The 16843-nt window shown below is 44.5% G+C and overlaps 1 protein-coding gene across 6 annotated transcripts in view; it reads right to left on the bottom strand.

The window, feature by feature from the left end:
- The window catches only part of phkb (phosphorylase kinase, beta), a 368089-nt gene that overhangs the window by 64971 nt on the left and 286275 nt on the right, over positions 1-16843 (bottom strand). The window lies entirely within an intron of this gene.

The raw sequence follows: 16843 nt of genomic DNA, 5'->3' as shown, positions 1-16843 counted from the left end.
CCGAAAATGTTGACATGGGAGCAGGGTGGTGAATTATAATGGCTAGCAACTGAAAGCTTGGGGTTACGCTTGCAGACTGAGTGGAGGTGTTCTGCAAAGTGGTCGCCTAATCTGAGTTTGGTCTCCCCAATGTAGAGGAGACCACATTGTGAACAGCGAATACCGTATAGTAGATTGAAAGTAGTACAAGTGAATCCTTGCTTCACCTGGAAGGAGTGTCTGCGTCTTGGAATGGTGGTGAGAGAGGAGGTAAATGGGCACGATTGCATGGGAAGGTGCAATGGGAAGGGAACAAGGTGTTGGGTGTGATGGAGGAGTGGGCCAGGGTGTCACAGAGGGAACGATCCCTTTGGAATGCTGACAGGGGAGGGGAGGGGAAGATATGTTTGGTGGTGGCATCACGCAGGAGGTGGCGGAAATGGCACATGATGATCCTCTGAATGTGAAGGCTGGTGGAGACTATCAGGACAGTCCTGTTTGTGGATTTTGGGAAGGAGGTAAAAGCGAGCTGTCTGTGGTTGCAGGACTATGAGGTTGGAAGCTGTAGAGGAGAGATCTCCGGAGGAGGAGTTCAGTGACATTCCTGGAGACAGTGTCTTGATGTTCGGTTGTGGGACCATGGTCCGGGGGCGGGAGTAGGAAGAAGTGTCTGAGAGTTGGCGTCCAGCCTCTGAAAGATAGAGATTGGTACGCCAGACAACAACAGCACTGCCCTTGTCAGCAGGTTTGTTCACAATGTCAGGGTTAGACCTGAGAGAACGGAGTGCAGCAAGTTCTGAGGGAGAGAGGTTAGAGTGATTGAGGGGAGCGGAGAAATTAAGATGGTTGATGTCACACCAAAAGTTCTCAATGAAAAAAACCTCTCTTCTGTTGGGCATTTTTTAAGAGTTGCAATATTGATCTTCCTCTTGAACTTTTGAGCCTTATGATGTTTTGGTGCTTAGTGGATGTTCATCACTGATCGAACAAGTCGGTGATAAAAACAAGAAATGCTGGAAATACTCAGCAGGTCTGGCAGCATCTGTGTAGAGAGAAGCAGAGTTAACGTTTCAGGTCAGTGACCCTTCTTCAGAACTGGCAAATATTAGAAATGTGAAAGGTTATAAGCAAGTAAAGCGGGAGTGGGGCAAGAGATAACAAAGGAGAAGGTGTAGATAGGACAAGGTCACAGAATAGCTGACCAGAAGGTCATGCAGCAAAGGCAAACAATATGTTAATGGTGTGTTGAAACACAAAGCATTAGTACAGATAGGGTGTTAACGGACTGAAACTGAACAGCAGCAAGTACAAACATGAAAAAAACAGTGGGTAAGGAAACTGAAGAAACTAAGATGAAATAGAATAAAATAAACACACAAAAAAATATAAAAAAGAAAAAAGAACTAAAACTAAAAGTAAAATGGGGGGCCCATCATTGTCTGAAATGATTGAACTCAATGTTCAGTCTGGCAGGCTGTAGTGTGTCTAATCGGTAAATGAGATGCTGTTCCTCAAGCTTGTGTTGATGTTCACTAGAACACTGCAGCAATCCCAGGACAGAGATGTGGGCATGAGAGCAGGGGGTTTGTTGAAATGGCCAGCAACCGGAAGGTCGGGGTCATGCTTGCGGACTGAGCGGAGGTGTTCCGCAAAGCAGTCACCAAGTCTGTGTTTGGTCTCCCCAATGTAGAGGAGACCACATTGTGAGCAGCGAATACAGTATACTACATTGAAAGAAGTACAAGTAAATCGTTGCTTCACCTGAAAGGAGTATTTGGGGCCTGGGATAGTGAGGAGAGAGGAGGTAAATGGGCAGGTATTACACCTCCTGCGATTGCAGGCGAAGGTGGCATGGGAAGGGGATGAGGTGGTGGGGGTAATGGAGGAGTGGACCAGGGTGTTGTGGAGGGAACGTTTCCTTTGGAATGCTGACAGGGGAAGGGAGGGGAAGATGCGTTTGGTATTGGCATCAGACTGGAGGTGGCGGAAATGGCGGAGGATGATCCTTTGGACATGGAGGCTGATGGGGTGGAAAGTGAGGACAAGGGGAACCCTGTTGCGGTTCTGGGAGGGAGGGGAAGGGTTGAGGGTTGTGGTGCGGGAAATGGGCCGGACACGGTTGAGGGCTCTGTCAACAACAGTGGGGGGGAATCCTAGGTTGAGGAAAAAGGAAGACATATCAGAAGCGCTGTCATGGAACAAGTCGATGATATATCCAGCAGACATCCGTCCTCTGCATGAAATGAGTGATACAGGCATCACTTAGATCTTTGACTTAAACAATGACATAATCCAGGAGGTGCCAATGCTTTGATCGAGGATGCCTCTATGTGGTTTTATAATTGTCCTTCTGGCAGAAGAGGGTGTTTGTTACAATGAGGCCATGCTGAGCACATTTTTGTCAGCAAGAGATGCCATTTGCATTGGCTTTTCCCACTCCATTTTTTTCCAAAGGCTCCACTCCAGACTTTGGAGTCACAGCCAACCCTGGCATTAAAGTCCCCATTAGAATGATTTTTTCTTCTTTTGGAATGGCAGTGAAGACGCCATCAAGGTCGGAGTAGAACATCTCCTTAACATCTTCATCGGAGTCCAGGAATGGGACATAAGCACTGCTGATGGTGGCATATTGGTTATGGCTGAGCTGTAAGTGAAGTGTCATGAGTCTTTGATTTATGCATTTGGGACTATACTAGACTCTTGTGGCTAGACCATTAGATCTGGACATTGCCATCACTAAAACTGGTTCGAAGAAAATGATGCTCAAATTGTGCTCTCCAGCAATGAAAACATGCAGCCTTCATTGCCTGACAAAACAATCCAACGTTGCAATTCAAGAAGGCAGCATACAATAGCTCATGGCTGATATCCAAAGACAAATCCGGATGATGAAGTACATGTGGTAGGAAGCGAAAGCCTGAGAGATCCAACAGTTTGCTAATCATCATGACATGCAAAGCTTTTCTGAAGCCTCCAGGACCCTCTATAAAGCAAGGTCAAATGGATAAAATCCCCTTCATTCACAGGATGGTGTTTCTCTTCTTAAAGATGACAATGCCATCCGTAAACACTGGAAAGAACATTTTGAACAACTCCTCAACCATGAATCTACAGTGGCAGCTGATAACCTCCAAGCTATCCCCTAATGCCCTGTAATAGAAACCATGGCTGAACCACCATCGATGGGAGAGCTGCAACAAGCAATCAAACAGATGAAAAACAACAAAGCCTGGTGCTCCAGTGATAATCCAACTGAGGTCTTCAAAGTCAGTGGACTTTTGCTCATATCAGGACTCCATACGCTCATCTTATGGATCTGGGAGGAAAAAGAACTCCCCCACAACTTCAGGAATGTGACAACTGTATCTATCTTTAAGAAGGGAGATAAATCATGCTGTGGAAACTATCAAGGTATTTACCTATTGTCCATAGCAGGGAAAATCCTGACATGCATTCTCTTGAATCGCATACTTGCTGCGGCTGAAGAAATTCTCCCAGAGACACAGGGTGACTTCAGGCCTTCCAGAGGAACCTCCGACATGGTCTTTGTTGCCAGACAAATCCAACAAAAATGTCAAGAACTTCATCATGAACTCTTCATTGCATTCATTGACCTGACCAAAGCATTGACTCAATAAATTAAGAGGCTCTGTGGATTGTGATCCAACGATTTGTATGTCCAAGAAACTTCATCACAATCCTGCAATTGCTTCACGATGATATGACTGCAACTGTCCTGAGCGGGAGATCTGAAACAGAAGCCTTCAAAATCTGGACTGGGGTCAAGCAAGGCTATGTGATAGCCCCAATACTATTCACAATCTACCTGACAGTGGCTATTCACCTCATCAAAGATCAAATGTCCTCTGGTGTCTATGTTAAATACTGTCTAGATGGAAAGCTCTTTAACTTTGGTCGGCTCCATGCCAAACCTAAACTGACCACCATAAATAGACACAAGATACAGTTTGCGGATGGCTACAGTGTTATTGCCCAATTTGCACCAGGTTTGCAAGCCATTCTCGATCGCTTCAATTCTGCGTACAAGAAACTCGGCCTGTCCTTGAATGCTGCCAAAACAAAACTCATATCAACCCACACCTGGTCAGCCAAATATTCCACCTCTCATATAAGCTGAAGAGACTGTAGAATATGCTGAGCACTTCCCATACCTTGGCAGTTACCTCTCTCAAAAGGCCACCACTGACAAAGAGATCCAACACCGGATCAGCTGCACCAGTTCAGCCTTCTACAAATTAGAGCAGGATGTGTTTGACAACCAAGACCTCCGCAAATCAACAAACGTCTGTGTACAGAGCTGTCGTCGTCGTTACCATGCTCTTGTACTGCAGTGAGACCTGGACTGTGTATCAGCGAAACACAAGAGTGCTAGAGAAATTCCATCAGCAATGCCTCCACTGCATCTTATGGATTCAATGGGAGGACAATTGAACAAATGCTAGCGTCCTTCTTGAAGCCAGATCCACAAGCATTCAGGCAAAACTCCTGCAAAATCAACTCCGATGGCCTGGCCACTGTGTTTGCATGGCTGAAAATCGTTTTACCCGCCAGGTCCTGTTCTCATAATGTTCCAGGGGAAGACAAAGAAACCGCTTCAAAGACACTGTGAAGCTTTCCTTGACGCACAGCTGCATTGATGTTAACAACTGGGAGGAGCTTGCTACCAATCATTCAGAATGGTTATAATTTGTCCATCAAGCTGCATCATGCTTTGAGTCCCCACACCTTAATGATGAGGCAGAGCGACAGGAGAGGAGGAAAGAAAAGGAAGAAAATTCTGCATTCTGGATCCCGGTATATCTTGGGACGTCCTGCCCCATGTGCCCGAAGATGAGAGGGTTGAAAACCAGCCCGCTCTGTCACATGAAGACCCATGACAGGAACGCCTGACCCTGAGTAGACTTTGTCCACGAATCAAGGGACAGCCGATGTTACGTACATTGGGAAATGCTGGAATCCATTGATAGTAGTAGTAGCAGGACATTTAGGAAATTAAAATACAATTAAGCAGAGTCAACGTGTTTTTATGAAAGGCACATCATGTTTGACAAAATTATTAGTTCTTTGAGGATGTAACAAGCAGGGTGGATAAAGGGGAACTAGTAGATGTAGTGTATTTGGATTTTCAAAATGCATTCAATAAGGTGTCACACAAAAGGTTGTTACACAAGATACACTGAAGAATGCCTGCAGAGTCTCATCGACAGGTTTGCGTCTGCCTGCAATGAATTTGGCCTAACCATCAGCCTCAAGAAAACGAACATCATGGGGCAGGATGTCAGAAATGCTCCATCCATCAATATTGGCGACCACGCTCTGGAAGTGGTTCAAGAGTTCACCTACCTCGGCTCAACTATCACCAGTAACCTGTCTCTAGATGCAGAAATCAACAAGCGCATGGGTAAGGCTTCCACTGCTATGTTCAGACTGGCCAAGAGAGTGTGGGAAAATGGCGCACTGACACGGAACACAAAAGTCCGAGTGTATCAGGCCTGTGTCCTCAATACCTTGCTCTACGGCAGCGAGGCCTGGACAACGTATGCCAGCCAAGAGCGACGTCTCAATTCATTCCATCTTCGCTGCCTTCGGAGAATACTTGGCATCAGGTGGCAGGACTATATCTCCAACACAGAAGTCCTTGAAGCGGCCAACATCCCCAGCTTATACACACTACTGAGTCAGCGGCGCTTGAGATGGCTTGGCCATGTGAGCCGCATGGAAGATGGCAGGATCCCCAAAGACACATTGTACAGCGAGCTCGCCACTGGTATCAGACCCACCGGCCGTCCATGTCTCCGTTATAAAGACGTCTGCAAACGCGACATGAAATCGTGTGACATTGATCACAAGTCGTGGGAGTCAGTTGCCAGCATTCGCCAGAGCTGGCGGGCAGCCATAAAGACAGGGCTAAATTGTGGCGAGTCGAAGAGACTTAGTAGTTGGCAGGAAAAAAGACAGAGGCGCAAGGGGAGAGCCAACTGTGCAACAGCCCCAACAAACAAATTTCTCTGCAGCACCTGTGGAAGAGCCTGTCACTCCAGAATTGGCCTTTATAGCCACTCCAGGCGCTGCTTCACAAACCACTGACCACCTCCAGGCGCGTATCCATTGTCTCTCGAGATAAGGAGGCCCAAAAGGAAAGAAAGGAAAGAGTAGTAGCAGGACATTTAGGAAATTAAAATACAATTAAGCAGAGTCAACGTGTTTTTATGAAAGGCACATCATGTTTGACAAAATTATTAGTTCTTTGAGGATGTAACAAGCAGGGTGGATAAAGGGGAACTAGTAGATGTAGTGTATTTGGATTTTCAAAATGCATTCAATAAGGTGTCACACAAAAGGTTGTTACACAAGATAAGAGCTCATGGTGTAGGGAGTAATATATTAGCATGGATTGAGGATTGGCTAGCTAACAGAAAACAGAGAGTCAGGATAAATGGGTCATTTTCAGGTTGGCAAACTGTAAATAGTGGGGTGCCACAGGTGTCAGTGCTGGGGCCACGACTATATACAATCTAGATTAATGACTTGGATGAAGGGACAGAGTGATGAAACACAGATAGGTGGGAAAGCAGGTTGTGAAGAGGATACAAAGGGCAGAATTTTCAATCTCCAGAGGAGGCAGGACCAGGGGTGGGCGGGCATGCAATCTCCCACTTCTGGGCCATTTCGGAATATGCTGGGTTGGTGGTGAAACGGCTACCTGCACGCAAGCAGCGGGTAGCCAATTAGGCCTATTAGAGGGCACAGAAAGGCGTTTTGTCGCCACTGACTGGAATTTTCCAGTCGGCAGGCAGGCTCCACGTGGTGATGAAAGGAGGCAGCCTCCCGGTGGCAGACCAGGGGTCCAGCGCTCCATATGGCTTGTTAAACCCCCCCAACACTCCGCCAGTTTTATTGGACAAATGTTATAATCTTTGAGAGGGCATCTCCATTTTGAGGCACCCTCTCTCTCTCATCTGACAATGGGGCTGCCAATCTCTCAGGCCTCCAGGGCCTCCTATTAGTCCTTAGCTTCGGGAGTCCACCAATTGGTTATTCCTGCAAAAATTACATTGGGCGTGTCACGCTGACATTGCTCGGGTCAGGACTTGGCAATGATCCTGACATCGGGGTTTCGATGATAGAAGAAGAATCCAGCTCAAAGAGTCTGCAAAGGGATACAGATAGATTAGGTGAGTGGGCAATAATTTGGCAGATGGAGTATAATGTGGGAAAATGTGAGGTCATCCACTTTGGTCAGAAGAATAGAAAAGCAGAATATTATTTAAATGGAGAGAGACTACAGAATGCTGCGGTACAGAGGAATCTGGGTGTCCTCATACATGAAATGCTAAAAGTTAACATGCAGGTACAACAAGTAATTACGAAGGCAAATGGAATGTTGGCATTTATTGCAAGGGGGATGGAGTATAAAAGTAGCAAAGTATTGCTACAAGTATATCCCATGGCATTAGACCACGCCTAGAGTACTGCTTACAGTTTTAGTCTCCTTATTTAAAGGAGGGATACACTTGCACTGGAGAAAATTCAGAGAAGGTTCATTAGGTCGATTCCGGGGATGAAGGGTTTGTCCAATGAAGAAAGGTTGAGCAGGTTGGGCTTATACTGATTGGAGAGTAGAAGGATGAGAGATGATCTTATTGAAACACATAAGATTGTGAAAGAGCTTGGCGGGGAACTAGGGGGCACAGTTTCAGAATAAGGGGCACCAATTGAAAATGGAGATGAGGAGGAATTTCTTCTCTCAGAGGGTCATGAATCTTCGGAATTCTCTACCCCAGAGAACTGTGGAGGCTGAGTCATTGAATACATTCAAAGCTAAGGTAGGCAGATTCTGGAACTATAGGGGAGTTTAGGGTTATGGGGAACAGGCAGGAAAGTGGAGTTGAGGCCATAATCAGATCAGCCATAATCCTATTGAAAGGTGGAGCAGGCCTACTCCTATTCTTATTTTTTATGTTCTTATGTAGTGGGCACCGTGCTGTTTTGGATTTCTAATAACTGGAACTTCCAGAGAAAAAGCCCACAAAAAGTCTATGGGCAAGTCTAAGTATAATGAGCAGGTAGCATTATTCATTTCATTCTGTATTCACCAAGGAGAAGGACTTGGTGGATGATGAGCCTAGGGAAGGGAGTGCAGATAGTCTCAGTCATCTCATTATCAAAAAGGAGGAGGTGTTGGGTGTCTTGCAAAGCATTAAGATAGATAAGTCCCCAGGGCCTGATGGGATCTACCCTAGAATACTGAGGGAGGCAAGGGAAGAAATTGCTGGGGCCTTGACAGAAATCTTTGCATCCTCATTGGCTACAGGTGAGGTCCCAGAGGACTGGAGAATAGCCAATGTTGTTCCTTTGTTTAAGAAGGGTGGTAAGGATAATCCAGGAAATTATAGGCCGGTGAGCCTTACGTCAGTGGTAGGGAAACTATTAGAGAGGATTCTTCGGGACAGGATTTACTCCCATTTGGAAACAAACGAACTTATTAGCGAGAGACAGCATGGTTTTGTGAAGGGGAGGTCGTGTCTTACTAATTTGATTGAGTTTTGAGGAAGTGACGAAGATGATTGATGAGGGAAGGGCGGTGGATGTTGCCTATATGGACTTTAGTAAAGCCTTTGACAAGGTCCCGCATGGCAGACTGGTGCAAAAGGTGAAGTCACACGGGATCAGAGGTGAGCTGGCAAGATGGATACAGAACTGGCTCAGTCACAGAAGACAGAGGGGAACAGTGGATGGGTGTTTCTCTGAATGGAGGGATGTGACTAGTGGTGTTCTGCAGGGATCTGTGCTGGGACCTTTGCTCTTTGTAGTATATATAAATGATTTGGAGGAAAATGTAGCTGGTCTGATTAGTAAGTTTGCGACGACACAAAGGTTGGTGGAGTTGCGAATAATGATGAGGATTGTCAGAGGATACAGCAGGATATAGATCGGTTGGAGACTTGGGCGGAGAAATGGCAGATGGAGTTTAATCCGGACAAATGTGAGGTAATGCATTTTGGAAGGTCTAATGCAGGTGGGAGGTATACAGTAAATGGCAGAACCCTTAGGAGTATTGACAGGCAGAGAGATCTGGGCGTACAGGTCCACAGGTCACTGAAAGTGGCAACGCAGGTGGATAAGGTAGTCAAGAAGGCATACGGCATGCTTGCCTTCATCGGTCGGGACATAGAGTATCAAAATTGGCAAGTCATGTTGCAGCTGTACAGAACCTAAGTTAGGCCACACTTAGAATATTGTGTGCAATTCTGGTCGCCACACTACCAGAAGGACGTGGAGGCTTTGGAGAGGGTACAGAGGAGGTTTACCAGGATGTTGCCTGGTCTGGAGGGCATTAGCTATGAGGAGAGGTTGGATAAACTCGGATTGTTTTCACTGGAACGACGGAGGTGGAGGGGCGACATGATAGAGGTTTACAAAGTTATAAGCGGCATGGACAGAGTGCATAGTCAGAAGCTTTTTCCCAGGGTGGAAGAATCAGTTACTAGGGGACATAGGTTTAAGGTGCAAGGGGCAAAGTTTAGAGGGGATGTGCGAGGCAAGTTCTTTACACAGAGGGTGGTGAGTGCCTGGAACTTGCTGCCAGGGGAGGTGGTGGAAGCAGATACGATAGCGACGTTTAAGAGACATCTTAACAAATATATGAATAGGAAGGGAATAGAGGGATATGGGCCCCGGAAGTGCAGAAGGTGTTAGTTTAGGCAGGCATCAAGATCGGCGTAGGCTTGGAGGGCCGAATGGCCTGTTCCTGTGCTGTACTGTTCTTTGTTCTGATGAAAGGTCACAGACCTGAAACGTTAACGCTGCTTCTCTCTCCACAGATGCTGCCAGACCTGCTGAGTGTTTCCAGCACTTAGTGTTTTTATTTCAGATTTCCAGCATCCGCAGTATTTTGCTTTTATTCATTGGTTGTTGACTGCAAAATCTGGGCCGTTGGGTTTTTTCAACAGTAGCTGGTGTAAGGCAGTAAAATGCAAAAACCTATGTATGTTTACTGGGATAGCAATCCAACACTACCACAGAGAAAGCATATCTTAAATCAGAATGAAATTTCAACAGTTATAGATGTTAGATGTTTGCTTATTCAAGTTCTTAGGTACCTAAACATTTTCTCATTTCTGTGGAGAGAGAAGCAGAGTTAACGTTTCAGGTCTGTGATCTTTCATTAGAACTGGCTAAGGTTAGAAAAGAATTAGGTTTTAAACAAGTGAAGGGGAGAGGAGTGGAGGACAGAACAAAGGGGAAGGTGTTTGATAGAGCAGGAGAGATTAAATAACAAAGCTGTCCTAGGACAAAGGCAAAGAGTGTGTTAATGCTTGTGATGAAAGACAAAGCATTAGTCCAGAGAGAGTGTTAATAGCAGAATAATGAGCAGCTCTGACTACATGAAAAACAGGCGCATGGTTAAAAAATAAAATATAAAAAAAAAGGTCAGCCATGCTCTGAAGTTATTGAACTCAATGTTCAGTCCGCAAGGCTGTTGAGCACCTAATCGAAAGATCAGGTGCTGCTCCTTGAGCTTGCATTGATGTTCACTGGAGCACTGGAGCAGGCCAAAGACAGAAATGTTGGCATGAGAGGGCGTGGGGGGAGAGGGGGGGCGGGTGTTGAAATGGCAAGCAACCAGAAGCTTGGAGTCATGCTTTCGGACTGAGCGGAGGTGTTCAGCAAAGCGGTCACCCAATCTGCATTTGGTCTCCCCCAATGGAGAGGAGACCACATTATGAGCAGCGAATACAGTATACTACATTGAAAGAAGTACAAGTAAATCGCTGCTTCACCTGAAAGGAGTGTTTGGGGCCTTGGATAGTGAGGAGAGAGGAGGTAAAAGTACTTTTTGTTTTTATTTCAGATTTCCAGCATCAGCAGTATTTTGCTTTTATTTTCTCATTTCTGTTGGCCCAGAAATTAGCTGCTTAATCTGAATTTGATTTTCTGTGTGCAATCTACTCACAAAATAACAAAAAAAAAAGCACAATTACAGAAGTTCTGAAATTATGTCAGACGAACTGGCAAAACTGAATAATTCTCAGGAACCTCTGATTATGCAGACACCACAAGACAGGGTTGCTGGGCTAGGATTGCTTAAACTGCATCCTGCTCTGGACAGTTCACACCTTGAGTACTACATGCAGATTTCGTAACCCAGACAGAAGAAAGTCATTCAAGTCCTGGAGACACTCCAGACATGAGCAAAGGGGTTGATCATGCAAGCCAGAAGAAAAACCAGAGAAATTTAGGTTACTGAGCTTTGAAAGAAAGTGACTGAGACATGACCGTATAAAGTTACATAAGCAGGTAAATGGTATAGAAAACACCCATCTGGAAAATTACTTTAAACTAAATCATGAGAGTCAAGTTCAAAATGGTAAAGGGCAACTTTAGAGCTAAGATCAGGAAATTCATTATACGAAGAGTGATTAACACATGGAATGCACTCTGGCGTACAGTTCTGAAGGTAAAAACACCAGGATCATTTAAGACAGTGTTGTTTAATATGTTGGCCACAAGCCACATATTGCTTACTTGGAATCTAGATGTGCCTTATTGCATTTTTGATTAGCTATTAAGAAACAAACCTTGTTGTTGTGCATGTGATCTATATGGATTTTAAGAAAGCATTTAACGAAGTACCCAAAAAAGGATGGTTACCAAAATTGAGGCTCATGGATTAAGAGGGTCAGTGTCAACTTGGATAAAAAATTGGCTTGAGGTTAGAAAACAGAGTAGTGGTAAATGTTTTTCAGACTGCAGGATGATAGACAATGGTGTTCCCCAAGTGTTAGTGCAAGGACCACTGCTTTTATTGATATATATAAATGACTTGGATATTGGAATTCTGAGAAAAATTTCAAAATTTGCCAATAATACCAAACTTGGAGGTATGGCAAACACAAAAGATGATACCAATCGACTGCAACAAGACATAGATAGGTTAGCAGAATGGTCAAACAAGTGGTCAATGGAATTTAATGCAGAGAAGTGTGAAGTGATGTATTTTGGCAGAAGAAATAGGGAGAGGCAATATCAACTTAATGACTCAGTTCTAAAGACTGTGCAGGAACAGAGGGACCTGCGGGTTCATGTGCAATGATCTTAGAAGGTGGCAGGACATATTGAGAGAGTAGTTAGTAAGGCATATGGGATTTGAGCTTCATAAATAGAGGTACTGAGTAAAAACGCAGGGAAGTTATGCTGAACTTTTATAAAGTTGTGATTAGATCGCAACTAAAGTATTGCGTCCCGTTCTGGTCACCACATTTTAAGAAAGATGTGAGGGTTCTTGAGAGGGTGCAGAGGTGATTTACCAAAATGGCTCCAGGGATGAGGCTTTTAGCTACAAGGTTAAGTTGGAGAAGCTGGGGTTGTTCTTTTCGGAACAAAGAGGATTAAGGGAAGATCTGATAGAGGTGTACAAGATTATGACAAGTGTAGATAAATAAATTAGGCAAAGAAAAGCTGTTCCCATTAATTGATGGCAGAAGGACGAGGGAGCATAGATTTAAGATTTTGGGCAAAGCTGGGGGGAATGTGAGGAAGAGCTTTTTACACAGTGAGTGGTAATGACCTGGAACTCACTGCCTATGAGGTTGGTGGAAGCGGAGATGATCAATGATTTCACAAGGAAATTGGATGGACACACTTGTGAGAAATAAACTTGCAGGGCTGGGGATAGAGCAGGGGAATGGGACTGACTGAATTTCTCTAGAGAACAGGCATTAACTTGATGGGTCGAATGGCCTCCTTCTGTGCCATAATGATGCTATAACTCCACGATCTCAATATGCATAATTGATTGGTATATGCATGTGAACTGAAACCTTTTGTGAGTTTGTTGGTGAAAAGTAGTGTGCAAGAGTGCCTTTTGATTGATGAGACTGCTGTTCTTCTTTGGCTACTGAATGCTGATAGATGTTAAGTCAATATGTACATTTAAATTTACCTTTATTTCTGTGTATATTTAAGGTGTTTCCTACTAAAATCAGTGCATGTGGCTAAAATGGTACTGTTGTGGCTAGTCAGCAATTGCTACTGGACAACACTGATTTATGAAATGATGTTACCGTGATGTGTACATTCCTTCTGGATGGTTTAGCTCAGATGAGTCAAATGGCTTTCTTCATCCATATATGTCTTGTGATCTTCTGAGTGATGAGAATTTACCCCTTATATTAATGGTCTATTGTATTGATCCTTCCTTGGCAATTGGAGCAACTCCTAGGAGGGCACTTAAGGACCAATAAACTAGACACTAGCACAGAGACACATGAAGGAAAAAGTAATAGGACTAATTATTAGTTTGTAGGCTGAATACCATATAGATGCTGCAATACTTGGCTAAAATGTATCTTTCAACAAAGGCTGCTTCAATGGCTGAGAATGTTGATTTATAGCAACTAACCTCAACCTAGATTAATTTACTAGCATACTGACCTTAACAAAACTTGGCTGTCAGATGTTGTGACTCCTGCCCCCTTGTTGAGAGGCTATGTAACCGAACAGTATGTTCTAACACATCATCTGCTCGACCTGCAGGGTGTGGCTTTCATTGCTTGGTCCCAACTTGACCTGTCCTTTTATTTCCCCAGCCGTTTCTCCATTTTTCAACACCTCACCCTTGACCATCCCTCCTCTTCCATCTTTTTTTCAGTCATTTTTTTTTACCACCCATGTCCCCCAGCACATTCTTGCCAAACTCTTTTCCCTCCTCTCCTCACTTAGCCTCAGCACTGACTGACTCCTTATCCTTAGTAATTCAACCTTGAAGCTAAATTCTCCTACCAACCTCCAACCTTTATTTTTCACTGACTCAACCTGTACTCAACTCTCCTACCCAGATCTTGGGCCACACCCTCAGTTTTGCTATCCTGCAACTCTCTGGCACCTACAAGGCTTTTAATCACTGACAAGGTCACCTTTGATCACTTCCTTATTTCCCTCAGCAACCATATATCCCTGCCAATCTCCAACCTCTCTTATCATCCTTTGCATGTGGAAAAAACAAAAAGCCCCAGAGACCGCCACAATATTCTTTCAAACTTCCAACTTCTTCAGTTCTGGAGCATGGTAATGTAGCGGGTTAGATTAATGAACAAATTATCAGAGAAGGCAAGCTCAAATTCCAGCAACAAAAACAAGAAATGCTGGAATCACTCAGCAGGTCTGGCAGCATCTGTGGAAAGAGAAGCAGAGTTAACGTTTCGGGTCAGTGACCCTTCTTCGGAACTGACAAATATTAGAAAAGTCACAGATTATAAACAAGTGAGGTGGGGGTTGGGCAAGAGATAACAAAGGAGAAGGTGCAGATTGGACCAGGCCACATAGCTGACCAAAAGGTCACGGAGCAAAGGCAAACAATATGTTAATGGTGTGTTGAAAGACAAAGCATTAGTACAGATTAGGTGTGAATATACTGAATATTGAACAGCAGCAAGTGCAAACCTGAAGAAAAACAATCTTCAGGTTTGCACTTGCTGCTGTTCAATATTCAGTATATTCACACCTAATCTGTACTAATGCTTTGTCTTTCAACACACCATTAACATATTGTTTGCCTTTGCTCCGTGACCTTTTGGTCAGCTATGTGGCCTGGTCCAATCTGCACCTTCTCCTTTGTTATCTCTTGCCCAACCCCCACCTCACTTGTTTATAATCTGTGACTTTTCTAATATTTGTCAGTTCCGAAGAAGGGTCACTGACCCGAAACGTTAACTCTGCTTCTCTTTCCACAGATGCTGCCAGACCTGCTGAGTGATTCCAGCATTTCTTGTTTTTGTTTCAGATTTCCAGCATCCGCAGTATTTTGCTTTTATTTTAGTGTCAAATTCCAGAATGGCTGTTCGAGAATTTGAATTCAGTTTAACAAAAATCAAGAAATAAAAAGCTGTTGTCGGTTAAAATGGCCATGAAGATGTTGGATTGTCGCAAAAACTCAATGGTTTCACGAATAATCTAGTCTACATGTAACTCCAGTCCCCCATCAATTAATTACCCTCTGAAGTAGCTAATAAGCCACTTAGTTCTATCAAACCATGACAGTGGTTCAGAAGAAGCTCTATATTACCTTCTCAGGGCATCTAGGGATGAGCAATAAATGCCCGTCTTGTCAGTGACATCTATATTCCAAGAATGAATGATGGTAAAAAAAAAAATCCTTGCTGCTCTTGTCTTATTGAATAGCTTCCCCATCTCAATTTTATTGTACTCAAGTTCAAAACTGTCTCCTTGACACGATTTCCACATCATTGTCCTTCATCGACCCCTAAGTCAACACCACTGCTGCTGAAAGCTTCATTTATGCCTCTGTCACACCAATGCTCTCTTTACCAATTTCCTGAGCTGAACCCTGCAAAAACTGCAGCTGATTCAAAACTGCACTAACTGCATCTTTTTCTCCTATCACTCTTTTCCTCACCACGCTGCTTTGACCCCTTGACTCATCCTGAAACACATTGCACACATATACATGACTCCACCTCTCCTACCCCTGCAACATCCTCAACTCCTACATGCCAAAGTGCATGTTTCACACTTGCACCTCTGCCTTTATTTAAATGTATCCTCTTCCACTATTTGGTTGCAAAGCCTTCAACTACTTTAGTCCCACACTTTGGTATATTCTCCCTAAACATTTTTGCCTTGCTAACACCTTCAAGAACCTATCTCTTTGACCTTGGCTGGAATTTAACGTTGAGGTGGTGGCCCTGCTCACCGGCTGAAATGTCGGGGGAGAGCCCACCTCCACCAGGCCTGGAAACCACGCTGCTATTTTGCATGGCCCAGACTCTGAATTGGCCACAGTCGGACTTTCGCCCCTATGAGGCAGGAAGCCCTGCCTCCAAAAGCTGCCAGCCAATCAGAGAGCTGGCATCTCTGTCCCAGCAGTGCTGACAGGACTGTGCCCAGCAAGAAGAGAAACAATGGACGTCACCCTTCAAAGAGGTAAGTTGTGGGTCGGGCCTCACCGGGGACAATCGGTTAGTCCCGGGTGAGGGATGGGTGGGTTCGGACAGCAGGACTTAGGGGTAGTTTTACTGGGAATGGCCTGTGCAGCTGGCGGGTCCTCCCCCACCCCCCTCCCCCCTCCCCCCACCTCAGCCTGCAAGAAGGCCACGAGGTATTACTGGGCAGCCTCCTCTGATGCTGAAGTGCCCAACCACTACTGGTAAAATACCAGCAGCAGCAGGAAGAGACCCTTAAGAGTCAATTAATTGGCCACTTAAGGGCCTCAATTGGCCTCGGGTGAGTGAGCCATTTGCCACCTCACCGCCGCTGGTAAAATAGCGGCAGGTGCGGGCAGGCGAAGGGCACAGCACCCCCACCTCCTATATGATTTTATGCCCCCTCCAGCCTCCTGACCCACTCCCGGAGGTGTGGGGGATGGCGTTAAATTCAGGCCCTAGTCTTCAAACACCTTCTCCAATTCTACTCTTCTTATTGTCCATTTTATTTCTGCAAATCTTTTTGGATCCTTGTATTATGTTAAAGGTTATATAAATGCATACTGTTGACGTCCATGAAGCTATAATATTCGTTACCAATTACCAAATGAACAAGGTGCAACTAAAACTATAAGCACCACTACAAACAAAACCTATGAACAATTTCAAATGGCAAGAAAAAACATCAAGAAAAGTTCACAGATCTGGAATAACAAAGGATTACGTTTATGATACTAAAAAATAAAAATGTGATGACAGTTACAGAGAACCAGCACAAAGTGACGAGAGTAATCTATTAAAGGGAAGCGGATAGGGTATTATGTCCATTGATCATAAAGCACAGCAAGTCACAAAATGCCAAATGTTTCCCATAGGCATAAACAAAATAAGTATTTATA

The sequence above is a fragment of the Heterodontus francisci genome, chromosome 17 (assembly GCF_036365525.1).
Source record: "Heterodontus francisci isolate sHetFra1 chromosome 17, sHetFra1.hap1, whole genome shotgun sequence".
In the NCBI taxonomy this organism is placed as follows: Eukaryota; Metazoa; Chordata; class Chondrichthyes; order Heterodontiformes; family Heterodontidae; genus Heterodontus; species Heterodontus francisci.
Note: the sequence above shows the minus strand (reverse complement) of the source record. Positions and strands in the feature narration are given on the sequence as shown.